This window comes from Rhinatrema bivittatum, chromosome 14 (assembly GCF_901001135.1).
Source record: "Rhinatrema bivittatum chromosome 14, aRhiBiv1.1, whole genome shotgun sequence".
Classification (NCBI taxonomy): Eukaryota; Metazoa; Chordata; class Amphibia; order Gymnophiona; family Rhinatrematidae; genus Rhinatrema; species Rhinatrema bivittatum.
Window position 1 is genome coordinate 23,844,649 of NC_042628.1, and position 17,474 is coordinate 23,862,122.

General features: G+C 39.4%; 1 protein-coding gene across 2 annotated transcripts in view; it reads right to left on the minus strand.

Moving 5' to 3' along the window:
• The window catches only part of PARN (poly(A)-specific ribonuclease), a 185,307-nt gene that overhangs the window by 37,746 nt on the left and 130,087 nt on the right, over window positions 1-17,474 (minus strand). The window lies entirely within an intron of this gene.

Below are 17,474 nucleotides of genomic sequence, written 5' to 3' on the forward strand. Positions count from 1 at the left end.
TCAGCTTGTCCATGCAACATAGGAGCCATAACTAAAAACTTGCTTGCAGTAAATCAAAACTAATTTCTTGTGAAAATTCAGTAAAACTACATGGAAAGTTTTTTTTACATACTAAACAGTAATTATTCCTTACCTTGGTAATTACAACTGTTAGGAAAGCACTGCATTACTGCCTTTTAGAAAATGTTATAATTGTAAAGTTATAACTACACAAATGCTGGTTTCAACAAGCAGAAAAAAAATCAACTGAAAGGTACTGGAAATGCTGAATGAGGAGGAAAGGCCCAGAGAAAGCCAAAATATGTCCCCTACACAGATCACTACCATTCACAAGGATAAAGTCCTTCAGCTCAAAAACGAACTGCATACAGATATTGGTGGCTAGGACCACCAGGGCACTAAATGACCTAAATGAACCTTACAGCCTTGTGCCTCTCACCCCAACTAAAAATTATGCATTTATAACTGATTTTATAGAAAGAACAGTTTTGAGGTAAAAATATCACATTTATATGGCGGGGAGATCTGGGAAACTATAGACTAGTGAGCCTGACTTCAGTGCCAGGAAAAATCATGGAAACTGTTAAAAAAAAATAAATCACAAAACATTTACGATAGACAGCCAGCATGGATTTACAGTACACACAAATACAGGCCTTAAAACTGCTGACTATGGTCTTCTTTGCTTTTTCCACACTTTTTTGGTAGGCAGCAGGAAAGATAGATGCAACGTGGCAGTTAAGACCAAAAATCCAAAAGTCTGGGACACATCTATGTGGTAATTCAGATAAAGACTTAGGGGCTCATGAGACTGCACCCACACAAACTCCCATGCATACTCAGTAAAAAATAAATAAATACATTGAACTCAGAGTGGGATCCATGTCTGGACCCATCAGATGTCACCCATGTGTTATGGCTGATTCATGCCTGCTGGTTGGAGAAAAAAAAAGTTAAGCTAGAACTTATTTATATACCTTTTAGCAATAAAGAATTGAACAAAATGAAATAAAAAAACAAATGAGCAAACAAGAGTAGGAAAATTACATACCTAAAATTATATAAATTAAACATAAAAATAAAAAGTTTAAAACTATTAAAGGGGAAGGAAGAAGCAGCAAGTGGAGAAGAGTCCTGGTAACTGTATAGTGGAATTAAATGAGGTTTGTGTCTGAAATGGCAAAAACTTTTGAGAATGGTTATGTTTTTAATGATTTCTTGAATTCTTTAGGATTTGAGATTTGATGGTGGTGGGGGGGGGGCAGGGCGGTCAAGAGTTCCATAATAATGGACATGCGACTGAAAAAGCTCTTTCTGGTGATATCTAAATGAGCTAGACGTACTGAAAGGATGTCTAATAAGTTTTTGCTTAGAGATCTTATGTGCCTAGATGGTTTAGATCTGAAGAATGGACAGAGCCAAATTGAAGATGGATTTTGTAGTAGTGAGTGAACAATGGATATTTTATTTATTTATTTATTATTTTTATATACAGACATTCATCTCAATTGAGACATCACACTGGTTTACATTCAGGTACTGTAGGTATTTCTCTATCCCCAGAGGGCTTACAATCTAAGTTTTTGTACCTGAGGCAATGGAGGGTAAAGTGGCTTGCCCAAGGTCACAAGGAGTGACAGCAGGACTTGAACCTTGGTCTCCTGGTTCATAGTCCACTGCTCTAACCACTAGGCTATCCCTCCTCCCTATTTTATAAAAAAAATTCTGAATTTGATGGGTAACCAATGTAAAGAGTATAGAGTTGGAGTTATGACTTGACAGGTGAGCCTAATAAAATGCGGGCGGCAGAATTTTGTATAAGCTGTAAAGGTTGGACTGCGGAGTCAGGAAGTCCCAAGTAAAGCCCATTACAGTAGTCCAAGCCTGAGAAAGTTAAGGATTGGAGAACAGAATGGAAGTCACAAAAAAATAAAAGAAGACATAAGCGTTTAAGTAAATGCAGTTTAAAAAAAGTTTTTGACAGTTAAAGAAATATGATGTGACATTGACAAATCTGAGTTTAATAAAACTCCTAGATTTCGAGCTTTAGTGAGAATTGGAATAGGAGTGCCGTTTAAGAGTAAGTGTGCCAGAGGATCATTTGAAGGGCTTGCGATTAAACTTAGAAATATTTCAGATTTGTTGGAGTTTAGTTTTAGACAGTCATGAGAACCATCTGTCAATTGTATTTATGTAGAGAACTACAGTAGAAAGATCTCAAAGAAGATTTATAAGGTACAAAAAAAATTGTCATCAGCGTATACCTTATATTGAACATTCAGAGCAGAAAGTACGACAGTGGTATTAGATAAATGTTGAAAAGGATTGGAGAAAGCGAAGATCCTTGAGGGACTCCTGAACGGACTGTGTAATAAGCTGAGGAATGTGAACCAATGTTAACCTGATAGGTGCAATTAGATAAATAACAAACCATTCAAGCATTGTCAAATATATTCCTATAGAAAGAAGACTGGACAGGAGAATTTGGTGATCTAGTGTCAAAAGCAGCCGAGATGTCTAAGAAAGCCATTATGAAGTCTATTTGAATTGAAACCACGTAGATAAGTGTCAAAAGAAGATAGAAGTAATGTCTCAGTTGAATGTCCTTTTCGAAAGCCATGTTGACAGGGATGTAGAGTGTCATGTTCGGAGATAAATTCATTTAGCTGTTGTAGAGCAATTAATTCAATGAGTTTGGCTAGAGAGATGATCTAAGCTATTGGCCAAAGATTGCTGAAGCCCATGAAATTTTGAGATTTGTTTTTTTAATATAGGAAGAACAGATGTTTTAAGACATCAGGAAAGATTACAGATTATAATGATTAACTTGCAAAGATGATCACAAGCTACTTCACCAAGAGATTTAAACAGAGCTCCTCGGCATGGGTTTAGAGAAGAGTTTGAATTTTGTTTATGGAGAGCATATAACAAATATAACAATGTTGCAAATGAGGAGGACCAGTTATAGCTGGGTACAGAACTAAAAGATTTTGGGACTGGCATGTTAGTGAATTTTTCGGAAATTTTAACTTTTATTTTAAAATGGTCAGGTAGAATGATTAGATTAAGATTCTGACGGGATGAGGTTAATGATTTTACAATATTGAAAAGTACTGAAGGGTTACCCTTTGCGGAAGATGTTTTACCTGCTTAATAAAAATTTCTTTGCCAAGTTAGTTTCTTTTTTATACATTCGTAACATGCAGTAGTAGTTTGAGTTAGAACTTCAAGTTTTACGCTGGAGACGTTCTTTCCATCGTAGTGTTATCTTTATCAAGTGTAGTTTTTTTTTTACCAAGGACCATTAAGTTGTTTTTTTTTCCAGGATAAGCTTTGATAGGCGCTATAGAATCTTAAGAACTGTTGAGAAAGTTGTTGGAAAGTTCAATCCAGATAATGAAAGCCTACAATACTGAACTCACAGGTCAACTTAAGGAGAACCTAAACAAAAAGTTTAGGAAGATGGGATCATGAGAGTATTTCTTTACAGTGCAAGTTAGGTCATTGTGGGCAGGCTTGCTGGCAATCAGCTCTTCTCTCACTATCTTGTAGAGTAAGAGCAGGATGCTTTCAATAAATTGAAAGAATTGCATGCCTAAACCATTTACCTCAGTGGGAAACTATTCAAAAAGCCTCTACTAATCTTTTTAGTACAGAACTTAATGAAAATTATTTTCATGAATGAGCCACAAAGGGCAACATGCTAAAGGACTCGTTAAAAGTTGCCATTTTACTCCTGAGCATCCCATTAACTAAGTGATTAATTGTGAATATGCAGGTCTTGCATATCTAAAGCATTATAGACCTGCAGATTAAAATAAAGTTAAGAGTTAAAAATCAAACCTCTGCCTTTATCCTGGCATTTGTGCGCAAGCAGCTTTTGGCCAGTGTGACCCAAAATATTAGAATATGATACCAGAAAATTGTAGATAAAAGTAATCAGATGTGGCATTTGTGATGGATACAGAACAGCAGATTTTGGCCCATCAGTACCCTCTGTACTGTTTACCACTGCCAACCAAAAGCTCTACAAAGGGGTTAATTTGCTTAAAGTGATTAACAAGAAGGCATCAATTCTTTACTCATATCTTCCAGAATGCATGCTGGCAAGAAAAAGCTTCCTGTACTTTTCCTGCTAAGTTTCACTGCTTAAACCAGCAGGTTTATTTTGTGAACATGCCAGAAAACAATGAGCTTGCAAAACTTTTCCCAAGGCTTAATTTAAGTTGCTGTGGAATCCAAGAATCACATGGATTAAATGTCAGTATACTGTAGAGCAGAAATTACTTCGATTACCAATTATAGTGTTAATGGGTTTCTCTTTATAGAATCCAATCATTCCTTACAACTTAGACCTTTGCCACTGTAACCCCTTTCACTGGAACGTTACGGTCGTGACTTGTGCTAGGGCAATTTCTCAGCATAAGCAGAATTAGAACCGCTGGAAAAAAAAAACAAAACACAAAAACAAAAGCAAAACCCCAGAAACACTTACTGCCTGCTTTTACACAGCAACAGTTTACCAACATTCCTTCCAGTCCCAGCAGCTTTGCAGCTCCCAGCCTTTAATCTGCAAGCCAAGCTTTGGCGTGAAGCCATCACTAACTGATGAATCAGCAAAGTGAACTGGCTGTCAGCTGGTGTCCTCTGCCGTTTCCAGCTCACTCGTCTAAAAAACAAGAGGCCAATCAACTGCACTCTCCTTCAGATATAAAAATCCCTAATTCCACGGGCCCCGGCAAAATGTAAACAAGGAGGAGGAATTAAACCGCTGCAATCTTGATCCCCACCCAAGACAAAAAAAGCATCATTAATTTTCCTTTTGTCACGAAAATGAATTTAGTCTCAAAAACACTCTGCTGGCTACACATGCCATACTTAAAGCCAAAGCAACCTTTAAAAATAATTGGTACTGTTGTACTGTATTAGAGAAAAAAAAGGTGTCCTATAAAATCCTATGGTATACACTGAAGACAGAAGACAGCCATTCTGCTTCAGAACATTATAGATGCTGTGGAAGTATGAATAGGGGATTTCTCTGTGGGATCACTGCAGATTATCTACCATTGAAATTGATTCAGCAGTATGCAATTACTCTCCCATGAAGCAAGCATGTGGTACAGATTAGCAATGCCGGAGTACAGGTCTTGTAAATCCTTTTTACCAAGTCATTATATACAGTATACACTAGAAACTTAGGGTCTACCTACCATCCGAGTAATTGCAAATCCCAAGTGTAAGGATGTCTTTTTTTTATCCAGAGTATATCTATAGTTACCAGTTACCAGGCAGATTAGTGCACAGGCTGAAGCTGAGTAATCCAACAGGAATGTGAAAACACAAAGATTCTTTCATCAAGTCATTGCTCTTATACAAAAAGCCAGCCCTAAACTCTGCCAGAAACCAAATGATACTAATATGATCAAATGCACTGCATTACTCCATGATTCAACGTGAAGAGCTAGAAAAGGCATGATGGGAACACACACACACACACTTGGATAACAAGAGCCAACAGTGCAGTGTATAATGCCAAATGCACTTAAGATGCAAGTGGTGTTTGAAAACCAAGGAGAATATGGGTAATCCTGACATTTAACTATGGTTGTCATTGAAGTCTGGAAGATAGAGATTAAGGCTGTCACCAGTTCTAGAATGCATTTTTTTCCGTAACAGAAACAGTTGTACATTTTTTTCTAACACACCTGTTTCCCCCATGAATTACAGTGACAGCGCTATGCGTAATACAGAACAAACTGCTTTCACTAGCTGCAAATAAAGCAATTTGAGAACACATTTTACGATGACTAGAACGGAAGTCCTGGAATTTAATTCTCTGCTAGACAGAACCACCATAGCACAAGAGAAATGCCAACAAAATGGCACATTATCATGCTCCATCAGCAAAGCTAATCACAAAACCTGTCCAATGATGGTTTTAGAAGAAAGCTGTTCCAGCTTCACATTAAGTTTAAAAAAAAACAAACCAAAAAAACCCCCTTAAACTGCTCTAACAGAATTCCCCTGAGCACATGAGTAAGATTTACAATTCATTGGATCAAATATATCAAAAGTGAGATCACATACTATGTCAACCAGTACAATCTACACTTGTGAACATGATAGATCCCAGGAACTCACAGGAATTGTAAGATCATCTTCTGGACTGTCATGTCAAAATAGATGACTTTTCCCATAGAAAGTATGATTTGGAGCAGATCAAATACCACAAACTTGAAGAATCAACTGGAGAAGTTAAAAAAACGTTTTGCTATAAGAACTTAAGGTTCCTGACCTTCACTCAAAAAAAACTCATTGCTCCAGGAGATATGTTAAAAGCTTTAAATATTTTCAAAATCTGAGATACTATCTCCTGTAACTAAAGTCTACTATATACCTGGTTCTATTTGTCGACTGCAGGAGGAAGGGGATATGGGTATACTGACTTCTCATGGACTCAATTTTTAGGAACATCTATGGAAGAGACGTGACTAGGGCCACTTGTGGCAACTTTTGAATTTGCAGATAAAAGGCTCAGTTTTAAAGTCATTTTTCCAGTATAGATATGTTTCTCCATGGGTGTATAAACGTATTTCCTGACTTCTTACCAGCTATTGTGGCTGCATGCAAAATTTCTTGACGAGTGCCCTTTGGCACTCTTTTGGACCATCGTTTGCAATTTTCCATCTTCATTCTTTTGTGGGCCCAAATCCATTGCATTCTTTCCTGCAAAGGAAGCCTCCAGTGGGTGTATTTGAGATTCCTCTAGTGAAGTCAGATGTGTTTTGAAAATGCATGAAGTTTTGTTTTTTTTTTAGCTGCAATATGTTCATTGAAATGTTAGTTTCTTTTCCTTTTATATATGTTCTCTCCCCCCACCCCACCCCCCAACCTAATTGTTGGCTTGATGTAAGGTATCCCTGTATTGAATTGCCTAATATGATTGTGCCATTTTTGTTTTATGGGATATATCTTGGATTGCTAAAATACTTCTGTTAGGTAATGCTTTCCTTGAACTTTATAAAAAATGTAATAAAAATTAAAAGCCCCAAAACAAAAGCATGTAGCATATAAACCTTCACAAAGCAAGTATATGGAGAGGACATAGGAAAACACTGGAAGTCTCACAGTCTCTTCCAAGCTTTAGAACAAAAGGAGAGGGGAGGGAGAGAGACATGAACCCATGATAGACCTGCTCCTTCTATACACATGTACAGAAGAGAAGTGTGTGTTATATACACCTTTACTCTTTCCATAGGGTACAGCCTGAATATTTGACAAATCTTAGTCCCTTATCCTACAAGATCTTTGTTTTTCCCAGCAAGTCTCCTTACCCGATTGAAATTTGAGGCTACTAGGCATTCTGCCTTTTCATACCAAGCACCTTCATGGAATGGTCTTTGGATTCCTGGACTAAAGTAAACCATCTAAATTTAGGAAAACTAAACATGGCTTTTTAAGCAGGCATTTAATAACTGATTTTATTGGAAGTATTATGTATTGGCTTCACAGTCAAGTCATGATTGATTTTATCTCTTTGCTTTGTTTTTTTGGTTGATAGCATATTATGGGCCGGATTTTAAGAGTTACACGTGGGTGTAGATTTCTGCGCGCAACCTGGCGCACACAAATCTACGCCTTTTATAACATGCACGCACATTATAAATTCTGGTGTCTGTGCGCACAAGGGGGTGCACACTTGTGCGCGCTGAGCCCTAGGGGAGCCCCGATGGCTTTCCCTGCTCCCTCCGAGGCCGCTCAGTTCTGGAGGAAGAACTAGAAGGCTGGGAGAACGAGAGATGTGGAACAGAGGACCAAACTAAAAGGAGCAATTACCAAGGCAACTAATCTATGTGTTAGAAAAGTAAAGAAAAACAAGAGAAAAATGAAACCTATCTGGTTCTCAAAGGAGGTGGTAGACAAAATAAAAGCTAAAAGAACAGAGTTCAAGAAATATGAAGAATCCCAAAGAGGAGCACAAGGAAGAATATCTGGTGGAACTGAGGGAGACGAAGAAAACAATCAAGAAAGCGAAAATTCAAGTGAAGAAAGGATTGCCAAACAGGTAAAGCAAGGTGACAAAATGTTTTTCAGATACCTCAGTGAAAGGAGAAAAGTCCAAAGTGGTATACTGAAATTGAAAAGGCGAAAAGGATCAATGGGTGGAAACAGATGAAGAAATGGCAGAAATATTAAACGAATACTTCGGTTCGGTATTCACTAAAGACCCCAGAGAAGGACAGCCACTAGGTTAACAAGAAACTGAAGGGAAGCAGAATGGATGAAACTGTTTACGGAAGAGAATGTATGGGAAGAGCTAGGAAAACTGAAGGTGGACAAAGCCATGGGGCCTGATGAGGTTCATCCCAGGATACTGAGGGAGCTCAGAGATGTGCTGGTGGCTCCGCTGTATGACCTGTTCAGTAGACCCCTGGAAACTGGAGTGATGCCGAGTGATTGGAGAAAAGCAATGGTAGTACCGCTTTACAAGAGCGGGAGCAGAGAGGAGGCTGGAAACTACAGGCCTGTTAGCCTCACCTCAGTGGTGGGAAAAGTATTGGAGTTGCTGCTGAAGGAAAGAATAGTGAACTATCTACAAGCAACAGAATTGATGGACCAGAAGCAGCTTTGTTTCACCAAGCTGCCTCTGGTCCAAAGTTGATCAGATTTGCCTGTCAGGCAAATCTGATCAACTTTGATTGGGTGACTAAAGAATTGGATCGAGGAAGAGCGCTCGATGTCATCTACTTGGATTTTAGCAAAGCTTTTGATACAGTCCCACACAGGCGGCTTGTGAATAAAACGAGAAGCTTGGGTGTGAGTGCCAAGGTGGTGGCCTGGATAGTAAACTGTGTGTTATGGTAAATGGAACTTACTCTAAAGAGACAGTGGTGATGAGCGGAGTGCTGCAAGGGTCGGTGTTGGGACTGGACCTGTTCAATATCTTTGTGAGCGACATCGCGGACGGGATAGAAGGTAATGTTTGTCTATTTGCGGATGATACCAAGATCTGCAACAGAGTGGACACGCTGGAAGCAGTGGAAAGAATGAGACTGGATTTAAGGAAGCTCTGACTGGTCGAAGTTATGGAAGCTGAGATTCAATGCCAAGAAGTGCAGAGTCATGCATATGGGCTGTGGAAATCCAAAAGAATTGTATTCTATGGGGGGTGAAGGGCTGATGTGCACGGAGCAGGAGAGAGACCTGGGGGTGACAGTGTAATGATCTGAAGTCGGCGAAACAGTGTGACAAGGAGATAGCTAAAGCCAGAAGAATGCTGGGCTGCATAGAGAGGAATTTTGAGTAAGAAAAGGGAAGTAATTATCCCCTTGTACAGGTCCTTGGTGAGGCCTCACCTGGAGTACTGTACTAGGTTCTGGAGACTGTATCTGAAAGGGACAGAGACAGGGTGGAGGCAGTCCAGAGAAGAGCGACCAAAAAGGTGGATGGTCTTCAAATGACTTATGAGGAGAGACTGAAGAATCTAAATATGTATACCCTGGAGGAAAGGAGGAGCAGGGGTGATATGATACAGATGTTCAGATACTTGAAAGGTTTTAATGATCCAAAGTCAACGACAAACCTTTTCCATTGGAAAAAAGTCAGCAGAACCAGGGGTCACAATTTAAAACTCCAAGGAGGAAGACTCAGAACCAATGTCTGGAAGTATTTCTTCGTGGATGCCTGGAACACCCTTCAAGAGGAAGTGAAGACCAAAACTGAAGGATTTCAAAAGGGTGTGGGATAAACACTGTGGATCCATAAAGCCTGGTAGATGGGAATGAATAGAAGAGGTATGGGGGTGGCTTGCGGGAATGACTGCTACTACCTGGTGATTAATACCCTTATTCAATGAACATTCACACGGATAATGAGACTCCAACATTGCTCTATACTTCAACAACCAACATTACTCTATGCTTCAATGGCAAGAGGAAATGTGGAAAAGAGGATTTCATTCAAGCAACAAGGTAGCACAGTCTGGGTAAACAAATAAACGGGGGAGTAGCTTGCTTGTTGCGGCAGTTACTACCCTGAACCAATTAAGACTGATACTTCACTTTGCATGCATATACAGCACAGCTCACTGCTTCAACGGCAGGGGGAATGAAGAAATAAGATTTACATCCAGCCAACATCTAACAAGGCATTGATTTGAGCAGTATGAGTACACAAACAGAGGTAACTTGCTCGATACAACGGTTATTACCCTCAAACATTAAGCCTTATACTTCACTTTCATACAGCTCCAACACTGCTCTCTGCATCAATGGCGGGGGTGGAAGGAAATTAGAATCAAAAAGCTACCAATAAGGGCCCTGAACTCAGTGGTCTGAGTAAAAGATAACTGGATGGGCCTATTGGTCTTCTGCCATCATTTCTATGTTTCTATAACTTAAGGTTATTTATATATATTTATATATATTTATATATATTTATATATATTTATATATATTTATATATATTTATATATATTTATATATATTTATATATATTTATATATATTTATATATATTTATATATATTTATATATATTTATATATATTTATATATATTTATATATATTTATATATATTTATATATATATATATAATTTATATTTATTTATATGTTATTTGTTATTTTATGTTTCTATAACTTATTAAGATTATCATTTCTATGTTTCTATAACTTAAGGTTATTTGTTATTTGGTTAAATATTATTATTACTTTCTATGTTCCTTGTAATAATGTTCAATGGTTGATTGTTATTGTTTCAATGTTCTATGTAAAAAAAACCCCGGTCTAACCTCCCAGACCAGGGCAACCTTCTCGTTACATGTAAACCGGATTGATTTGTATTGCATACAGGAATTCCGGTATATAAAAATTAAAAATAAATAAAATAAATAAATAACTGAAGTCTGCATTAAAAAAGAAGCTCAAAAAATCCAAGCATCATTCAAGTGACCAAATCTCAGGACTCTACTCAAAAGGATCTACTATTGTTCTTTGCTTACATGGAAGTCCCAAAGGATATTATGGGAAGCGCTCACCTAAATCTTACCTCGCAACTCCGCCTTCACACATCAAAAAGACCTATCAGATATAATTATAAAGGTTCTTTATATGCTCCCCCGATTAAAACTTCGCTAGCTAAACGAGCACTCTCCTCAGCCGGGCCCACCCTTTGGAACTCATTACCGCCAGATCTTAGACTAGAAACCTGCCATCTAACCTTCAAGAAAAACCTTAAAACGTGGCTCTTCCGGCAAGCCTATCCGGAATCGCAGGAACACTTCGACAGGTCAAAGAGCAAAAAAGCGCAATATAAAATCCACTACCGACATTATACCCTCATGACCCTTCGGACCTCATCTGGACAGTCCACCCACCTGCTATGAAAGATCCTCTCTTGAAGCATCAGCTCTCTAGCTCATGCTCTTCCCATAAGTTATGTCTTTCAACATTGAACACTATCACCTGTATACCCCTACCGGTACAATTCAACCTTACCTACCAATTATTTGCAGTTATCGTATCATTTATTCATGTTATTTGACGAATTTTGTGTCGCCTATTTTATATATTTTTTTTTTTACATTTAATATTTACTATTTATTGATTTCTGTTCTTGTGTTCAATAAACTGTTAACTGTTTAATGTAACGCTGCACGTTCGCTGTTCAATACTCTGTCTATTGTTTAATGTAACGCCTTACCGGCGACAGTTTTGTTATATGGAAACTGACTTGATTTGATATGTATATTGAGAATGTCGGTATATAAAAACCCTAAATAAATAAATTCAAACTTTGCTGAAAAGCCCAAGCCAACAATTTAGAGAGATTTAAGTTCTGGGCAACAGTAGGGCCAGAAAGTGCTAAAAAGGCCTGCAAGTTACTTTGCCTGAATAATTCTTAAGTAGTGCACCTTCTGTCCAAGGATTCAATTCCCTAAGTGTTCTGGACAGAAATTGAGGGGAAAAGAAAAAAAAGCATGCATGAAAATTTCCTCCCAAAAGCACTTCCAAATTTTTAAATTTAGTACTGCTACATCTAAGTTCCACAGTGTTTTTTGCATTTTAAACTGTATGTTTGCTATGGATGATCTCCCCTTCCTGAAGTTGCATCCTTGGGGAAGACAAACTGATCTGCAGGCTTTTTGCCAGAAACCTAGTCAAACCATTTCTAATGAACACTCAAATCATGCCATGTGCTAACATACAACTAAACTGACAATAGCTCTTGGTCCAATTAAAAAAATAGATCCTATACAACTCTGACCTTTATTTATACAAACCTAAAGTAAGGTTGAAAGACTGCTAAAAATGGCTTTAGTGATTTTAACTCTGGTTAGAATATGAGAATGCAGTTTAGCAAAGGAAAGGTTTAAAAATCATTCCAAACCTAGATTACTCCTTATTTGCAATTCAAACAAGCAATATTAGCTTCATGCTGTGCTACAGCAAAGTCAAACACTAATTACTTTCAAGAGACGTAATTTGTTAATGTAAGTATCTACTGGAGCCAGATTGGGACAAAGTGTTGGCTACAAAAGCCAAAAAACAAAAACCACCAAGGGAAGGACAAAGGTAGCACCTTATTACACATAATACTGTCACATTCTCATACCTGTGCAGCTAGCATCCCAGAAGTCTGGTGAGTCATGCCTCCATAAAGGAGGGTGTAAAGTAGGATTCAACAGCCCCTCCCTATCAATTAATGCAGACAACTTTCTCCAGATGTTCTCAAGAGAAACTAAAATCTTTGGTGGCTAAGCCTTTGCTTAGTGCCCGACATGGGCGAATAAAAAAAAAATCTTTACATTTGTAACCATTTTTTCATTAGATAAGCTCACAGAGGCCCCTGCTGGCAGGAGGAGAGAACTGCCTGTCAGGACTTCAGATAAATATGAATTAAGCCTATACACCTCTACAATAGAAACATCATAGGATTTGAAGGATTGCTACTCTATACACATTTTTTGTGTGAAAAAGTACTTGCTACATCAAAAAGTAAAGTTCTACACATAAAAATGTGATTAGAGCCATAAGCTGATGTGTATGCAGTCTAATCCATCCTATTACATCAGGACCTGAGAACCTAAGTAAGCAATTCAGGAATCCCGCAATATCTAGTGGGTTTTTTTTTTTATTCTTTATACACTTCCCAACAATTTTACAAGAAAAAATTCTTGATCAGAAAAGGAAAAAAAGTTTACAAAATACAGTCAAGAGAAAGGAAATGGAAACTTTCTATTCCAAAAGGTCCACAATAAGAGATCCAAGGAAACCCCCAAGGAGAATAAAGAAAAGAAGCAGACTTAGTACAACAGGTTATACAAAAATAATAGGACCAATATCTAGTTTAAAAGGCAGTTTTACTGTAGGCTTCCTTTCAGCAAGTTACTTATTCCAAGGTAACAGTTTGCTGCTATAGAAATGGGCCTGCTACAACTCGTCACAGTCCATGTAAAAAAAGACTGGTTTAGTCTCTGCAGAAGGCTTGAGATTAAATACTACACATTGAAAGAGGAATTTTAAAAGCTCAGTGCACGTCAAAGCTGGGAGATACATGTCTCAGACCGGCACGCACTGCGCGAATTTTAAAAAGCACGCGAGTATGGGTATCTCCCAGTATGCACACCATTCCAAAAGTTTTTAAAAAAAAAGGGTGTGGCATGGTCTAGGTGGCACATGGGCATTCCAGGAAGGTCATTTGAAAAGTATGCTTAAGTATTTACGCACACAAGCGCGTGCCCAGGTCCCCTACCGTGCAACTTTACTTCTGCTGTGGATGGTGAGTAAGTCTTGGAAAAAAAAACAAACCCAAAAAACCCCACAAGGCTAGTTAGTAGGGTTTAAGGTTTGGGACTAAAAGAGTAAAAGGGAGACATTAACTGGGGGGGGGGGGGGGGGGGGGTTGGGGGGTTAGGAATCCCTATACTTTACTTGGGCAAAGTGGTTACGGGATTAGGGAAAGTGGTAATTGCATCGGCGCTTATCTAATAAGATCCCCCATTTATGTGGTACAGCCAGCGTTTGCCTCCACGTGCCCTTGTTCGTATAATTTATTTATTTCGGATTTTTATATACCGACGTTCTCAATACAGGTATCGAATCAGGTCGGTTTACATAGAACAAAACTGTCGCAATAGGGTGTTACATTAAACAGCGTATAATAATATTGGGCGCGCATGCATGTACAGCCAATTTCATATCACATGCGCATATATGCGTGTATGTTATAAAATGGCTGTGTCCATTAGCCCGTCCCCAGCTTTGTCCATGTACTTCCAAAAAGAAAGTGGAAGAAACCAACCTCACAGACTTGTAAGCCAAGAAGAGGAGGTGCATACAGTTCAAAGGCGGGAATTATTAATCAGTATAATCCTTCACTTACTCTTCAGTAAACAGCAGTCCAGTGTAAAGTAAATCTAACACTTCAGTTCCGACCCAATCATGTTTCACAATCTGGCTGCATCGGGAGGGGCAGGATATTGCACAGAAGACAATTTGGCATATGGAATGACCGGCGGCAGTTCTGTATGTCAAAGCCAGACTGCGAAACAATTGTCAGGAGAGACTTTTATTAGATTTACTCTACACTGGACTGCTGTACTATTACTCTTCAATAAGGTTTATACTGATTCAATAATTCCCAGATTTTGGGAATGCACTGCTACTGTAATAATGTGAAGTCATTTTAGAAAACTTAAGTCTTCCAGTCAAAGACACTTGCATAGATTTGGAACCTTGGCTTGTTTTCCTTTAAAGTTTTGGAATGAGAAACACTAGCTTAAGATGGCTTTACTCAATAATAAAGTTATGCATGGGCAGCAATTTATGGGTCATAAGAATGTAAGAACATACGATGTGTCATACTGGGTCAGACCAAGGGTCTATCAAGCCCAGTATCCTGTTTCCAACAGTGGCCAATCCAAGTCACAAGTACCTGGCAAGTACCTAAATATTAGATTAATAAGCAATAGTAGTTTGTGATAGATTTTTCCTCTAGCAACTTAGCCAAACTTTTTAAACCCAGTTACTGTTATGCTCCCCGTCTGCGGCCATCCCGCGCCGGGCCTGCTCACCTTTCACGGTCCCAGGTCAGCTTCCCTAGCGGTGGTTGCCAGCTCCTCTAGGCCCTGGCATCAGTCGCCAGGCCTTCCATTGCACGCCAGGCCTCACGCTGAGGTTCGGCGCCCTCACTGATGCTAATCACACCCCTACGCGCGTGCGCATTGACCGCCCAGCCTATTGTAGGGCCAAGAGCAGTCCTCAGTTCCACGGTGCACCCTGATTGATTCACCAATAAGGAAGTCCTTGATAGTGCTTCCTTGCCTTGGCAATCGGGTCGGCTTGTATGTGAGATTGCCTCTGCATTTGTTACTGCGCTTGTCTTGTTCCTGGTCTCATTCCAGGATCCTTCTGTTCCAGTTCTGTTCCTGCATCCTAGTTCCTGCTCGTCTTGTTCCTGTGATCGTTTGTACTTCTCCCCAGGTAGTACCTCTGAACTGTATCAGATACTGACCTCAGCTTGCTCCTTGACCTGCCTACCTGTCTGCTACTTGCCGCAAGACCTCAGTTTGTTCTGTGACCTGTCCACCTGCCTCCTGACTTCAGCCTGCCTGTGACTGCGTCTGATCTCTGGTACCTGACCTCTGCGTTGTTGACCATCCCACAAACTGATCTCTGGACTAACCTTTGCTCGCCTGACCTAGTCTAGATTCTGGCTCTGTTCCTAGCCTTGTCATCATCTATGCTAGTCTGGTCCGCTTTCTTCCATCTGAACTCCAGTCTCGAACCTGACCATGCTCCCCTTCTATCTGTGGGCACACCGGACTTCTACTCTCCCAGGAGACCCTGTGAGGTCCACCTAAGTCCAAGCGGCCCGGGTCCCTATGGGCTCCTCTGGCTTCCAGTGGTGAAGCTCATCCTAGCCTCTATCTCCTCCAGTGCTCTGTCCCCTAGGGGCAGTTCCCTCCTGATCCCTATCAGGTGTTCCTCCACTGCCCCAGGTCAAGGGTCCACCTCCGAACGTAACAGTTACACTAACTGCTGTAACCATATCCTCTGGCAATGAATTCCAGAGCTTAACTATGATGAGTGAAAATAATTCTCTGATTTGTTTAAAATGAGCTACTTGCTAACTTCATAGAGTGCCCCTGGTCTTTCTATTATCTGAGAGAATAACCAATTTACATTAACTTGTTCAAGTCCTTTCATGATTTTGTAGACTATCATATCCCCCCCCCCCCCTCCCCCCTCAGTCGTCTCTTCTCCAAACTGAAAAGTCCTAATTTCTTTAGCCTTTTCTCATAAGTCAGCCATTCCATATCCCTTATTTTGGTCACCCTTCTCTGCATTTTCTCCAGTGCAGCTATATACTTTGAGATGCGGTGACCAGAATTGCACACAGTATTCAAAGTGCAGTCTCACCATAGAGCGATCCAGAGGCATGACATCCGTTTTATTTTCCATTCCTTCCTAATGCCTAACATTGTTTGCTTTTTTGATTGCCACAGCACACCGAGCCGACGATTTCAATTATACACTATGACGCCTAGATCTCTTTCCTGGGTGGTAACTCCTAAGATAAAACCTAACATTGTTTAACTACAGCAAGGATTATTTTTTCCTTATTTACATCAGTTTGCACTTGTCCACGTTAAAATTCATCTGCCATTTGGAAGCTCAATCTTCCAGTCTCACAAGGTCCTCCTGCAATTCATCACAATCCGCTTCAGATTTAACTACTCTGCATAATGTGTCATCAGCAAATCTGATCACCTCACTTGTACCCTTTCCAGATCGTTTATAAATATATTAAGAACCAGTCCAAGTACAGATCCCTGAGGTACTCCACTATTTATGTTTCCACTATGACCATTTAATCCTTCTGTTTCCTGTGTTTTAACCAACTTGCAATCTACAAAAGGACATCACCTCTTATCCCATGACTTTTTAGTTTTCTTAGAAGCCTCTCATGCGGGACTTTGCCAAACACCTTCTCAAAATGCAAATACACCACATCTACTGGTTCACCTTTGTCCACATTTATTCATCCCTTCAAAAAAAAAAAAAAGGTAGATTTGTGAGGCAAGATTTCCCTTGGGTAAATCCATATCAGCTGTGTCCCATCAAACCATGACTATCTAAATGTTTTGTGATTTTATTCTTTATAACAGTTTCCACAATTTTTCCCAGCACTGAAGTCAGGCTCACTATAGTTTCCTAGATTACCCCCTTGATTCCTTTTTAAATAAAGGGGTTACATTGGCCATCTTCCAATCTTCAAGTACGTCAGATGATTTTAATGATAGGTTACAAATTGAAATAGTCTGAAATTTCATTTTTAAGTTTTCAGAACCCTGGGGTGTATACCATCTAGTCCAAGTGATTTATTACTCTTCAGATTGTCAATCAGGTCTACCACATCTTCCAGGTTCACTGTGATTTGTGGCTAAGCCATTGGGCTACTGCCATTAGAA